Genomic DNA, 15,236 nt, shown 5'->3' with positions numbered 1-15,236 from the left:
CTTGTTATTTTTACATCTGCAGCAAACCCTTGTTTTTTCCCTTTCAATTGATTCACTAAAAAAAAAAAAAAAAAAAAAAAAAAAAGAAAAGTATAATAATAGCGTGTGAACCTACTATCTTTGCTTCTAACCTCAGCCTCAGATGTTTGGTGAGACTGTGGATGTTTTTGTATTCATAGTTGAATGAAAGTTCCCAGAAAAAAACCTGCATCTTCAACTGAACTTCCTGCAAGGCTGATCAACTGATTAGAACTTCAATGATTGGTGGAGAGTTTGGAATGTTGCAGGTCCAGAGACTATTTACAATTTATCTTGGGCTATCTTTAGCCCCCTAAATAACTATTCCTTGTCCACCTCTGTGTTTGATCTGACATCCTGTGATTAACAGATTAAAAATCTTTGGAACGTATTAGTGAAATTTTCCACCAACCAAAAGGCTAAGAATGTCATCTGCTAGCATCTGAGGCCTGCTTTGCTGTAACTCACCTACCAAATGTACCCATCAATGTATTTGAAAGTGTGTTAGTTTATGATTTTCTTTGTTCTGTTACTATAAAAAGTTCATGAAATTGCCTGGAACATGGTATTTGGGAAAACCTAAATCTGTGTTCCTGGGCTGTGTCACTCATATTTGGCTCCAGAATAAACCATCTCTTTTATTCCTTTGCAGTGAGAGCTGTTACTTTCATCAACATTTTCTTTATTGTATATTGAATGCCTAAAACAATGACCAGAGTTTTCATGGAGATAGAGCTTCAAGAGGGGTGGTGGCTGATTGAAGGAAAGTAGCCCTAGAGCTTCCTTGGGGAAAATTGTCAGGCAAACCAGACTCAACCCCCTGATGTGATGAGGTCAAATCTTCTAAGCCACAGGTCAACTCTCCCATTGATGAAAAGGAGGCTTTTGTTCTGCTACAGAAGTATCTACTCTGGAACCTTGGGTAGTCCTACCTTTGCAGGAAGGATCTGTTCTGGAACTCTGGGTAGCCTGGCATTTGCAGGAAGATGCATGGAAATTGCTCTGAGCCTTGCAGTCCATTCAGTACTGTCCCTTCTATTAGTGACCATGCTTCTGGTACCTTCCATGACCTGTGCTGTCTCTATCCCAATCTGCCTCAGAGCAAATGTCTTGAAGAAACTGAGGAATGATGAGGGATTGCAATTCCTTGCTAAACCTTCCTTTGCACTGGCTGTTTTCGGCTGTTGGGTGCATGTGGTGTTCCCCAGGGCACACAGCTCTCCATGAAGCACACTGTACACTGAGGCATACTGTGCATGTACAGACTTGCAAGCATGTATGAGGAGAGGCATCAACTCTCTTTTCTATTAAGACAAAGCGTATATTAACAGCCTAACTGTGCCAGGTACTGTTGTAGGCACAGCCAGTGGTCAGGGAGCACACAGCCCATATAGAGGCCAAGGAGACAAAGGCATATTATACTGCTGGACTCCTTAGGTTCTGATCAAGTAAAGCTCCTGGTACCATGGAACCCAGGAGGATAAATCCCTTTTTTGTTTAATTCTTTACTGTGGTTAAAATATACATACAATTTGCCACTTTTTTTTTTTTCAATGCTGGGTATAAAACTTAGAACCTTGCACATGCTAGGCAAGCACTCTACCACTGGGATATACCCTCAGACCCCTACTTTATCCATATACAAGTGCACAGTTCATTGGCATTAAGACTATTCACAATGTTGTGCAGCCTTTACCAACATCTGTATCCACAGTTTTCATTTCTCCAAACAAATGCTACCTACAAGAAATAGCTTCATGTTCCTCCCTCTCTCTAACCTCTGGTCACCCTACTTTCTGTCTTACAAATTTGGCTAATCTGAATACTTCACACAATTTGTATGTGTCTGACCTTTTATAGGTCTAACTTATTTATTATAGACAACATGGTATAAGTATGTTGCCATACATGGTTTGCTCATATTGTAGTGTTTTTCAGAATTTCATTGTTCCTAAGACTGGATAATTTTCTATTGTAGGGATGGACCATGTTTTCTTTTTAAGAAATATGTTATTATTTTTTATTTTATGTGTATGAGTGTTTTGCCTGCATATATGTTAAGTGCACGCATGTTGTACAGTGCCCTCGGAGGTTAGAAGAGGGCATTGAATCCCTGGAACTGGAGTTACAGATGGTTGTTAGCTACCATGTGGGTGCTGGGACATGAACTCGGGTCCTCTGTAAGAGCAGCCAGTGCTCTTAGCTGCTGAGTCATATCTCCAGTCCCAGACCATGTTTTCTTTTTAAGAAATATGTTATTATTTTTTATTTTATGTGTATGAGTGTTTTGCCTGCATATATGTTAAGTGCACGCATGGTGTACAGTGCCCTCGGAGGTTAGAAGAGGGCATAGAATCCCTGGAACTGGAGTTACAGATGGTTGTTAGCTACCATGTGGGTGCTGGGACATGAACTCGGGTCCTCTGTAAGAGCAGCCAGTGCTCTTAGCTGCTGAGTCATATCTCCAGTCCCAGACCATGTTTTCTTTACCCATTTATCCGGTGATAGGCATTTGGGAGCTTTTCACCTTTCATAATTAATACTACTCTGAACAATGATGTTAAGTGTCTTCAGTTCCTTTGGGGATATATCTAGGAGTGCCATTGCTGGCTTCTATGGTAATTCCATGATTAACTTTCTAAGGAACTGCCACAGTGTTTTCCAGAGAAGTGGCTCCATTTTATATTCCCACTGACGATGTGTAACTTGAGTCCTGCTTGCTTCTGTCAATGTGAATCAAAGTCAGGTGTGCTGCCTCCAAACAGATTGAGAGCCCGTGTGGGTGGCTGGCTATGGGCTCCCTTCTCCTCTGCCGGGAGATCAACAGTGCTCTCTCTGATAGAGGCTGCTCTATCACCATGCCCGGTGATGCTGTGTGGAGAAGACAGAAGCCTGCCCGTGAGTCACTGGGTATAAGCGAGAAACAGGTTGCAACTGGTGTGAGCTACTGAGGTTAGGCTCATTTCTTGCTGCAGCAAACCCCAACCCATCCTGACTATTTTTGCACCTAAGTTCTGTGGTTCTAGGATGCTGGATGCATTTCCCACCGATTCTTTGAGCTTCTTTTTCTCAAGTTTAAAGGGGATATGACACTTTATTCCCAGCAGAGTTGATTTCTCTACTCAGCACAGATTTCCTGAGTGCCTACTGTGCACCACAACTGTGCCTCCACAGCACCTGTGTCCTCATGAACCTGACAAACAAGACAAAAGGAGGGGCTGGAGATGTGGTTCAGCTGGTAGAATGCTTAGTTAGTATGCCTTAGGCCCTGGGTTTGATCTTCAACATAACCAGGCATGGTGGTACATGCTTGCAATCCCAGCACTTCAGAAGTGGAGCTGGAGGATCAGAAGTTCAAGATCATCCTTGGTTACATAGTGAATTTAAGGCCTGCTTGGGCTATATGAGAAAAGATAGAGAGAAAAAAAAAGACAAAGGAAAACAGAGAAATAAATAATTATAGATTGTGATAATTGTTATAGTGGGAGGCAGGATAATGGGACCTCATAGATGTATTCTTTTTAATCTCCAGGATTGGTGGATGTGCTATATTACAGAAAAAAAGGGGGATTCAGTTTTCTGATGGAATTAAGGGTCTCTGGTTAGTTGCCTTTAAAATAGAGTGTATCCTGGATTATGCAGGAGGGCCCTGTAAAGGGTCCTTAAAAGAAGGAGCTGAGGGGGCTGGAGAGATGACTCAGTGGTTAAAAATAGCTTTCTATTCTTCCAGAGGACCCAAGTGCAGTTCCCAATGCCCATATCAGGTGACTCACAACCACCTATAACTCCAGTTCCAGGGGATCTGTCACATTCTTCTGGCCTCCAAGGGAACCTGCGCACACGTAGTATACACTCCCACAGACATACATATACACATACACGTACACATACACATACATATAAATTAAAATAAAAATACTAAATCTAATGAGGGAACTGAGTGAGATGGCTCAGCAAGTAAAAGCACTTGCTGTGCAAGCCTGACAACCTGAGTTCAATCTCCATACTCTATGGTGGAAGGAGAAAATGGTTTCCTGAAAGTTATCCTCTGACTTCCATACACATACTATGACATGTATGTGCCTGCACTCACACATACAAATTCACAACAATAATAAAGTAAATTTGTTTTTGTTTTCTTGAGACAGGTTCTCATTATGTAGTCCTGACTGGCCTGAAACTCACTATGTAGACAAGGTTGGCCTTGAACTCATAGACCTGTCTGCCTCTGCCCCGCTTGTGTTAGGTAAGAGTAATAATCACAGCATGCAGGAGGCAGAGGCAAGAGGAGCAGGAATTTAAGGCTAGGCTGCAGGAAACCTTGTCACAAACAAACAAACAAACAACAAAAAGGTAGAAGAAGGAGATCCGTGGTAGAGTGTGTGCCTAGCATGTTCAAGGCCTTGGATTTGATCGCCAGCACAGAATAAAGGGGAAAGGAGAAAGAGGGATTGAAGAAGGCAAGAGAGAAGGAAGAGATGGCAGTGTGACAGGTAGAGGCCATGAGGTAAGGATTTCAGGCAGCTCCTAGCAACTGGAAAAGCAATGACCCATAGGTTTTCCCCTGGAGCTTCTAGAAGGACACAGCCCTGAGACACTTAGACTGTAACTAGGGAGCTCATGCTGGGCCCCCAACTTCTAGGACAGTAAGAAGAGAAGCTAACCTAGTTTCAAGCCACATATATGTGATTATTTGTTACAAAGAGAGATGACAGTCTTTAGTGGGTGTGGTCAAGGAGGCCACCTAAGGACTTGAAGTTTACATAGGGCTATGAAGGTGAAAATGGTAGTTTTGTGGAGACTTAGTAAATTAATGGAGGCTCTGAGTATCAGGCTTGATGCTTAGGAAGAAATTGATGGGTGGTACCTAGTACTAAGAATGATGCATACCAGTTTCGAGAAAAAATATAGCAGCTAAGGGAAAAAAAAAAAAAAAACATGCCTGTTCACATCTCCATGCCTTTGCCCTTGTTGAGTGCCCTCTCTAGAACACCTTGGTCCCCTCTTCCTGCCAAACCCTCTCCTGGTTTGAACCCAGGCAAGGCCAGTAATATCCCAGTTCCTTTCTCAAAGGCTTTTATTTCTTTCCTTTTTGAGAATGTCCCCAGGTCATTCATTCTGGTCCACTCTACCTGTCTTGCTCTCCTCTCCAGATATAATAGGAAGAAGGGTTGAAGGAGGACAAGCTCAATCACAGTCCCCTAGCTTGGGGTCTGGAAGTGAGGAGGAAATAAAAGGAAAAAGAAACCTTCTTAGCTGGGTGTGGTGACACATACCTATAATCCCAGCACTTTGGAGGTGGAGGCAGGAGGACTAGGAGAGTTTAAAGCTAGCCTTGACTATGGGAAACCAGTCCTGGTTAATCTCAATTGTCAACTTAAGGTCTAGATTTACTTGGGAGATGGACCTCTGTGCATGCCTGTGGGGGTTGATCTTGATTACGTTAATTGGGGTGGGAATACCCGCCCACTATGGGTGACACGGTTCCCTGACTTGGTTCCCTGGATTGTGTGAAAAGGAGAAAGTGAGTTGAGCTCCAGCATTCATTACTCTGTTTCCTGGCTATAAATGCAGTGTGACCAGCTGTTTCAAGCTCCTATTGCCTTGATTTCCCTGCCTTGATGGACTGCAAGGTCTTTTTGAAGCAGGGTCTCCCTGTAGGCCCAGCTGGCCTGGAACTCACTATGTCAACCAGGCTGGCCTTGAACTCACAGAGATCCACTTGCCTCTGCCTCCCAAGTGCTGGGATTAAAGGTGTGCACCACCACACCTGGCCCTTAAATTGCTTATATCAGGGTATTTTTAATCACAGAAACTGGAAAAGAAACTATGGCAGATTTTGTCTGGAAACACAAACAACCAGCTAAAAAGCAGAAACCTTGCAGTTTATTTTATTTTTTAAAGGTTTATTTTTAAATTTTTGTTTATGTGTGTGTTGTGTGACAATATTCCTGGGGAGAAGAGCACAAACTCTCTCTAGCCCCTCCTGTTTATTTTATTTATTTATTTATTTTTTTTACAAATCAATAGAAGTCTTTTATTGTGTCAAAAGTTCTTATAATCCAGGGTCTTGTTTCTGGAGCTGGATAACTGAGATCCTACTCATCAGCCTGCTGCACTGTTCCTTTTTCAGAAACATAGATATTTTTTTTGTACAGCCACCCACATGGAAAAAAGCTCTTGGAAAAGCTTGTATAAAGTTATTATATATGGGACTGGAGAGATGGCTCAGAGGTTCTTGCTGCTCTTGCAGGGGACCCTAGTTCAGTTCCCAGCACCCATGTTGGGTGACTTTGAACCATCCGTAGCTCCAGTTCTAGGGGATCTGATGCCCTCTTCTGGCCTCCTTGAGCATCTGCACACAGTTTCTCTCTCTCTCTCTCTCTCTCTCTCTCTCTCTCTCTCTCTCTCTCTCACTAAGTAAACAAAAAATTTATAAGCTATATTACTTACCATCTTCATTAGTATGATAGGTGACATGCTGGGAATTTAAGTTACAAATTCTGTACATTGTCCTAGAAAAAAAATTCAAAGATTCTAGATTGTTCTTTCCCCCTCCTTATGTCATCTGGTTTAAGATTTCCTGATTGGTAATCATAGCTTTGCAGGAAGAACAAGAACAGTCTGCTGTACTTTAAAGAAAATAATCACTGTCCCTCAGACTTTTCCAGGAACAATGGATTGGAGCTAGAGTTTGGTAGCTCAGTTTCAGCCAAGACCAAGAAGGTTTCCTGAAATTGTCCCCAGTCCTGGCCACCCAACTCTAACCTACTCCATTTGTATTTACTGAGCACTGAAAGATGCATTCCATGAGCCCAAATCCTAGAATTGAAATTCATTCTAGTGATAAGGGAAAAGTACATGGCCAATATTTCTGTCTCCAGCATGGGGTGGCCGTGATTACTGGTCTCAGTCTGAGCCTGATGTGGAGGTGCTTAAGTATAATCTCAGCTCTCAGGAGGCTGAGACAAGGAGTGCTTTGAGTTAAGGCCAGTCTGGATTGCATAGCAATTTCCAAGCCATCTTGTGCTATAGAGTGAGACCTTGTCTCAAGAAACAAAGCAAAACTAAGAAGACAGCTTTTAGCCTGCTGTCTGGGGTATCTGCTCAGGACTCACCAGGCACTATGTGTTTTTCTACTTCCATGTCTTTGTTTATAAGCCCACCTCTATTTGGGACATTTCCTTCTGTCTTCTACCCCAGGAACTTCTTCCACATCAGACTTCCATAGAAATTTCCATGTATATTTGTATTACAGTTTTGAATTTACTTGTCTCCACATATAGACTGTCAATTCCAAGGGATAGGGAACATCTCTTAATTATCTTTGGATGCCAGATTCTAGCACAGTGCCTAAAACTAGTGACTAATCAATAATACTAGTGGAAGAAAGGAGGTGTCCTAGTTTGTTTCTCCATTGCTGTGACAAAACACTCTGACCACTACCAACATGGGGAGAAAAGGATTTATTTGGCTTACATCTTCCAGGTCACAGTTCATCAGGGAGCCCAAGGTAGGAACTCACGGCAGGAACAGGGAGGCAGGAGCTGGAGCACAAGCCATGGAGGAATGCTGCTTACTGGCTTGTTCTCCTGACCCATGCTCAGCCTGCTTACTTATACAATACAGGTCCACTTGCCCAGGGGTGGCACCACCTACAGTGGGCTGGGCCCTCCCACATCACTCAGTAATCAAGAAGATGCCCCACAGACATGGCCACAGGCCAGTCAAATGGAGGCAATTCCCCAATTTAGGCTCTCTCAACCCAGGAGAGTCAAGTTGACACTAAAGCTATCCAGCACAGGAGGGAAGGGAGGAAGGAAGAAAGGAAGGAAGGAAGGAAGGAAGGAAGGGAAGGAAAAAGGGTAAGAGGGGATGAGGGGACAGAGAAAGGGTGGATGGGGAGGGAAGGAGGCTAGGAGGGAGGATGTCTTAGTTTCTTTTTCTGTTGCTGTGATAAAATACCTTGACAAAAGAAATTTAGGGGAGAAAGGGTTTATTTTAGCTCACAATTCCAAGTTCACTATAGCAGGGAAGTCAAGGTGGTAGGAATTTGAAGCAGCCAGTCACATTCATAGTTAAGGGTAGAGAGGGAGAGCTAATGCATGCATGCATGCACTTAGCTTGCTCTCTCCATCCTTATACAGTTCAGGATTCCCTGCCTAGGGAATGGTGCCACCCACAGTGGGCAGGTATTCCCATCTCAATGAATGTAATCCCCTATAGACACGCCCCCAGGCAAGCCTGATCTAGATAATCCCATTGAGACTCTCTTCCCTTGTGATTCTCAATTGTGTCAAGTTAAATAACTTGTGACAATTAAAACTAGCTATCTGCCGGGCATGGTGGCACACCCCTTTAATCCCAGCACTCAGGAGGTAGAGGCAGGAAGATCTCTGTGAGTTCAAGGCCAGCCTGGTCTACATAGTGAGTTCCAGGACAGCTGGGGCTACAGGGAGACCCTGTCTAAAAAAGCCAAAAAAAAAAAAATAGCTGTCATAGAAAGAGACAAGAAGGGATGTGTGGGTGAGGGGCTTCTTTTGCATCTGTAGCCAAAGACTTTTTTATATTTTATATTTTAGATCCAAAGCGAGGTCATTCTAGAAGGTAGCCGAGTGTCATGATAAACCCACGTTTAAAAGCCAAGTGTCATGATGAACCTACAGTAAAAAAATTTTATTTCTTTTGTGCTTCCTACAACATTTAGATCAATAGTTGTTAAGGAACAGCCAAAGCACCTCACTCTGTGAACCAGCCATTTCTCTTGTCATAATTTAATGTAATTACACTGTTCTGACTGCCACTTATCAAATGGCCCCAGGCTGGGGATTTGGACATGTTTTCCTATACTCAGTATGGGTGTGAGGGTTGCTAGAGCTGGGTCCTAAGCTGGAACACAAACAATCCATTACACATGAGGCATTACCTTGACAATAGCCTGTGGATGGGCAGGAAGATATGTGTCTGGGCCTTTTGCCACCACACTGTGCCAGCCTGATGATGGGACAGGGAAGCCACCCAAATGTCCATGAACAGAGAACACAGAATATGGATGTGATGGTTTGAATGAAAATGTCCCCCATAGACTCCAAGTATTTGGACATTTTTTCCTCAGATGTTTTTGGAGGTTTTAGAAGTTGTGTCTATCCTGGAGGAAGCACGTCACTGGGGGTGGGCTTAGAGAGTTCTTAAGCCTTGCCAGATCTCCAGCTGCTTTCTTGCCTCCTGTGCCTGTGTGATGATGTGAGAGATGAGCTTCTGCTGCTCCTGCTCCAGCCACCTCCAGCCACCTCCAGCCACCATGCCTCCCTGCCATGACAGACTGTAATTCCCCTGGAACTGTAAGCTCAAATAAATTCTTCCTTCTATAAGTTGCTTTGGTCAGTGTTCTATCACAGCAACAGAAAAGTGACTAATACAATGGACCTTTGAGTTGCTGAGTTTGATGACTATAAAGAGTCCTTGAAGGAGAAAGGGGTAGTGACTGACCCCTGGAGACAGACAGGCCACCACCCTGAGAGCCTTCTTTTCTCCTGTGTTCAGGGCCTTCATTCACTCTGGTTCTAGAGGAAGCATGGGGATCACTGGCTTTCTTGCTTCTATTGGATGTGAACTTTGGAGATGATGTTCAAATACCTTCTGTGGCAGCTGGGGAAGCAGGAGACATAGATATCCTTTCTCTTTTGAGAGTGAACAAAGTCAACCAGGGGTGGGGAGAAAAAGAGCTCTGGGTCTTCCCTACTGCTTAACTACCTGGGTTCCAGTGCAGACTCTGTCCTTTCCCACAGTGTCCCCTTGGGCGGCAGGCTTTCTGGGCCTCAGTTTTCATACCTATCATATACATACTGGAGTAATCATGCCTTATCTTGTGTAGTTGTTGAAAAGTTTGGAATCGCTTATGCATCAAATCTCTTAGCAGCACCCTCTGGAGCAATAGCAGAGTCCGAGGCCAAAGAAAATAATCCGTAATACTTTTTTTCTTCAGTTGCATTTGTGTGATGCATTTGTGTGTGTTGGGGAGGCAGCGTGTGTGTGTGTGTGTGTGTGTGTGTGTGTGTGTGTGTATCCATGTTGCTAAAATTCCTTCTGGGGATGTGTAGAAAAGTCTGCCCCTTCCTCCCTTGGTTCCAATGACAAACCAAAGTACAATTTCACCAAACTACAGTCTGGGAAACCAGTGAATTTATTGGGCTTACTTACAGAGCAATGGGTGAGACTTTACTTACAGGAGTGTGGGTGGTCCCCTACTGGAAAGTCTCCATCCAAGCACGGATGGTGGTTTCCTCATAGCAGCATAAAATGGTGAGAGAGCCTCCCCTGGGCTTTCCCAGGGATATACCCTTAGTCCCTCCTCCCCAGGCCAACCATGCAACTAAAGTGAACTGGTTGGTTTCGAGCTGTGGCTGAATTCCCAAGAGAGGGTCCTGTGACTCTCCCTGTCCCTCCCTTGCTGGGGTATGAACAGTTAACAAGTTTAGCTGTGATGGTCTCAGACACAACCAAGCTTAGGAAGATGGTGTCTGTCAGAGGTCAGTCCCATACAACAGCCCATGAGCACAGGTGCAGAAGCCATCACATGTCTTGTCTGTCACTCTCCATCTTATTTCCTTGAGACAGTCTCTCACTAAAAACCTGGCGCCTGAAATGTTTCTGGTTAGGTTGACTGGTCAGAGAGCCCTACTGAGCCTTCTGTCTGAACCTACCTCTTCTATCACCAGGATTACAGGTGCATGCAGCCATGCTTGGCTTTTTATGTGGGTGCTGGGAACCAAACCCACAGATCTTCTGAAAAAGCAGCTAGTGCTCTTAACCGCTGAGCCATCTCTCCAGTTCCAACTTGTGCTTTTTAAACAACAGTTTACTGATGATCTCCCTATCATTATACAAACTTCAATAATTTTTTTTAAGATTAATTTTTATTAAAATGTTTAACAAAAAGGTGGGGCCAAATATGGCGGCACGTACCTTTAATCTAAGCATTTGGGAGGCAGAGGCAGATGGATTTGTATTACCTTGCGGTCAGCCTGGTTTACATACTGAGTTCCAGGCCAGTTAGGGCTACAGGGAGACCCTGTCTCTAAAACAAAACAAAATCAAACAAAAAACTCCAAACAAAACAATAACAAAAAGTTTAAAAATATTATTTATTTATTTATTTATTTATTGATTGATTGATTGATTGATTGATTGTGTGTGTGTGCACACTGATGTACCACAGTGTGGTATGAAAACTTTTAGGACTTGGTAAGACTTGGCTGTCCCCTTCCACTGTGTACAACCCAAGAATTGAACTCAGGTCCTCAGGCTTGGCAGCAAATGCCTTTGTTTTTACTTATGTGTGTGTGTGTGTGTGTGTGTGTGTGTGTGTGTCTGTGCACATGAGTGCAGGTACCCTCAAGAGGCCATAAGAGAATGTCAGATACCTTGGAGCTGTAGTTACAGGTGGTTGTGCACTGCCTGACATGGGTGCTGGGAACCTAATTCAAGTCCTCTGGAATGTCAGATACTTCTGAGTTGTAGTTACAGGTGGTTGTGCACTGCCTGACTTGGGTGCTGGGAACCTAACTCAAGTCCTCTGGAATTGCATAACCTGCTCTTGACCAGAGTCATCTCTCCAGCCCCCAATAATGTGCTTTTTGATGGATTGCCTGCTAGTCCTTCTGGTGAACACACTTACTTATGTAACTGGTCTTCTATTGTCAGAGATTTGGTTTATTTCCTTTTACTCCTTTTCTGAGTGCCTTTGCACTGATTGTGTGTACTCATTACTAGTATTTGATTGCAAGTAATAGTTCACTTGTGCTAGCTTAAAAAGAATACAGAACTGTGAGCTAAGCACACAGAGGACAAGCCCTTTCTCAGGAGGAGGTTAGAAGCAGAAGTCAGAGGATCTCCCCCCTGCCCCCAAAAAGCAGCGGACTGTCCTACTACATTTTTTGTTGTTTTGTTTGTTTTGTTGTTGTTCTTGATTTAGGGCCTTACTATGTAGCTCAGGCTGCCCTTGAAGTCATTATGTAGCTCAGTCTGGCCTTGAATTTGGAGTGAGCTACTGCAGAGTGATGCCATATTATGGAAATGCCTGAACAAAGACAGCCTGACCCCTTGGCTTTAGTTAGAACCAAGAGTGAGCCCAATCTGTTCTGAGAACTTGTTCCTTCTGGCTTTTTTTCAAAACTGTCCTCCTGATCAAAGAACTTACTCTGTCTTTATTGGAATAATACATGCAGCATGATACGGGAAAGGAATGAGGAACCCTGTCTTATCAGAGAATTTTTCCTTTCTGATTCCTGTTGACTCAGAACTGTATACACAACTACAAACAGTGTTATTTGCAACACAAATGGAATAATTCATTGCTTCCAATGATATGATATTCTCTGCTTCAAAAAATATTATATTAGCTGGGTGTGGTGGTGCATGCCTTGAGTCCCAATGCTCAGGAGGCAGAGGCAGGCAGATCTCTGTGAGTTCCAGGCCAGCCTAGTCTATATAGTGAGTTCCAGGCCAACCCTACAAACAGGGAGGCCCTGTATCAAAAAAGACGAAAAATATTTTATTATTTTTATTTTATGTGTATAAGTATATTGCTTGCATGTGTGTAAGTGCACCTGTGTTGTGCAGTGCCTGTGGAGGACAGAAGAGGGTGTCGGATCCCGTGGAACTGGAGTTGCAGATGGTTGTTAGATGCCATGTGGGTGTTGGCAACCAAACCCGGGTCTTCTGCAAGAGCAGCCAGTGCTCTTAACCAGTGAGCCATCTCTCCAGCCCCAATATTCACTGCTTTAAGTGTTGATAGTTTTACAACACCCCCCACCAACTCACACACATAATTTTGGGTCGGGGCAAGGATGAGTTATAAGAGATAAAGATATATGTTTAAGTTACAAGAAAAGCCCAAAGCCTTATAAGCTTGCTTGCTTTATAAACAAACTGAGGTAGTGCTGAATGACCTGAAAACAAAATTAACTTTGGTTACAAGGTTAGGTAAGATTCCTCTTTGTGATAGAAAGCATTCTCAGAAGTCACTCTCACAGTGAGCCTTCTGACTCAGCTTCTGAGTGCTGGGATTATGGTGAGTGCTATCACGCTCCACTTTCGACTTACTCCTGCTTAGTCCATGTGGTGAAACTCGGGCACTCATTCTTGGCTGTCATATGAAGTGCCACACATTGGAAGTAGCAGAAATGTACCCCTTCACAGTTCTGATGCTGACGTCTGTGACCAAGGGTCTGGCAGAGTCACACTCCGGCTGAAGCCTCAGGGGCATCTTCCTGGCCTCTAAAAAGCCTCTGATGCCTTTTCCAGTTTCTTGGCACTCCTTGATTTGTAGTTGCATCGCCCCAATCTCTGTTGCCATGGGAACATGATATTCTCCCTGTATATCTGTAACTTTTTGATTTAATTAATGGCATGTCAAAGGCCAGAACCCCAGTTCCTTGTTTGCCCTCAGCCTGTTGCTCCTGTCTGACCCCCGTGATTCCTCCAGTCCTTTATATTCATTGTTATTTACCTACATGCACCAAGAATACAATTCACACATGCAAATGTGCCTATGGTAGACTGGGGTCCCCTTTTATCAAGGCACATGCTACAGTAGGGCTAAAGCACCTGTTTCAGCAGAGTGTATCCCCACATCATTTAACCAAGAAGAAATGTATGATCTCCCAGATCATAAAATAAAATAACAAAATAAAAACTATAACCTTGTAGCTGGCTTTGGTATAGCTTTGTTTATTGGTATGTAGACAAAATAAAACAAGGAAGGGCATGGCCTCTCTCATCTCCAGATAGCTCTGAGAAAGGAAAGAATGGAAAGAGACAGGAGTGCCCTCCCACTTGTGCCGGCTGCTGATCCTCTCTGGTTGAGCTGTTGGACTTTCCAGGCTTCCCAAACTCTCACCTGCATTGTCTGTGGTGACCTGGAACTTTGCCAAAATCTACAACAGCAAGGATGTTGACTTTGTGCTTTCCAAACAAAAGATCCTATCCTACCAGGATCTGCCAATGTCAGAGACACGGGTGCTTTATAAATAAATTTTTCTGCATTCACAGAACCAGTCACCAAATCCTGCCAAATTTGAAACTCTAGCAGTACTTTCTCCTTTCTGTGCATACTCAGCCTGCTTCAGGGTACTAAAGATGCAGTTTAGTTTTAAGAGAGTTTACCTAGCATGCAGGAAGGCTCAAGTTGGACCTCCAACACAGTATAAAACCAGGCAATGGTGCATGTCAATCCTAGCACTCAGGAGGTAGAGGCAGGAGGATCAGAAGTTCAAGGTCATCCTTGGCTACATAGCAAGTTGGAGGCCAGCCTAGGCTACATGAGATTCTGCTTCAAAAAAAATCTCCCCCAAACAAAACCAGACTGGCAAGATGGCTTACTGGGTGAAAGCATTTGCTGTAAGCCTGATGACATGAATTTGATTCCTGGGATCCCCATGGTGGAAGGAGAGAATCAATAGCCTGAAAGTTATCTTCTAGCCTCCACATCCATGCCATAGTATGCACATGTGTGCTCATACACACATAGACACAAATAAATAAATGTAATAAAAAAAACCCGTCTAAACAAGCAGCAATAACAAAACCTAAATTCCACATCAGACTTCAGCATTTCTGTTCTGGGTGGTTGCAACACACTTCTCCATTTCCGTTCCTTTCTACACCTTCTTTTCTAAGTGCTTTTGGAAGACTGTTCTATTTTTTTTTACATACTAATAAACAAAGTTATACCTACAAGGATATGATTTTTATTTTATTTTATGGTCTAGGGATTAAACTCAGGGCCTCATGCATGCTAGACAAGAACTATGTCATTGAACTATACCCCATTCCTGTGATAGATTTTTAGTGTTTATTTTTAACAGAATCGGTTCTTTAGGTGAGAAGTGTGATTTAAATTTTTTTTTTTAATCTACCTGGCTTAGTCACAAGACAGATGCAGAATGCAAGCCAGGTGACCCGGGATAGGACACCAATCCTTTCCACTCTGCCAGTTTGTCCTTGTGACTACATGCTGATTCGCATCTGGAGCTGATGACAAAAACCAAACCTTGGATTCTTTTTTAAAAATAAATATTTCATTATTTTTATTTTTTATTTTTTTCATTATTTTTATTTTATGTGTATGAATGTTTTGTCTGCATGTAAGTGCACCACATGGAGTCCAGAAGAGGGTGTTAGAGCCCCTGGAACTGGAGTTACAGACAGTTGTTGGT

This window comes from Nannospalax galili, unplaced genomic scaffold, assembly GCF_000622305.1.
Source record: "Nannospalax galili isolate Female #2095 unplaced genomic scaffold, S.galili_v1.0 scaffold100, whole genome shotgun sequence".
Classification (NCBI taxonomy): domain Eukaryota; kingdom Metazoa; phylum Chordata; class Mammalia; order Rodentia; family Spalacidae; genus Nannospalax; species Nannospalax galili.
This window is presented reverse-complemented; position numbering follows the sequence as displayed.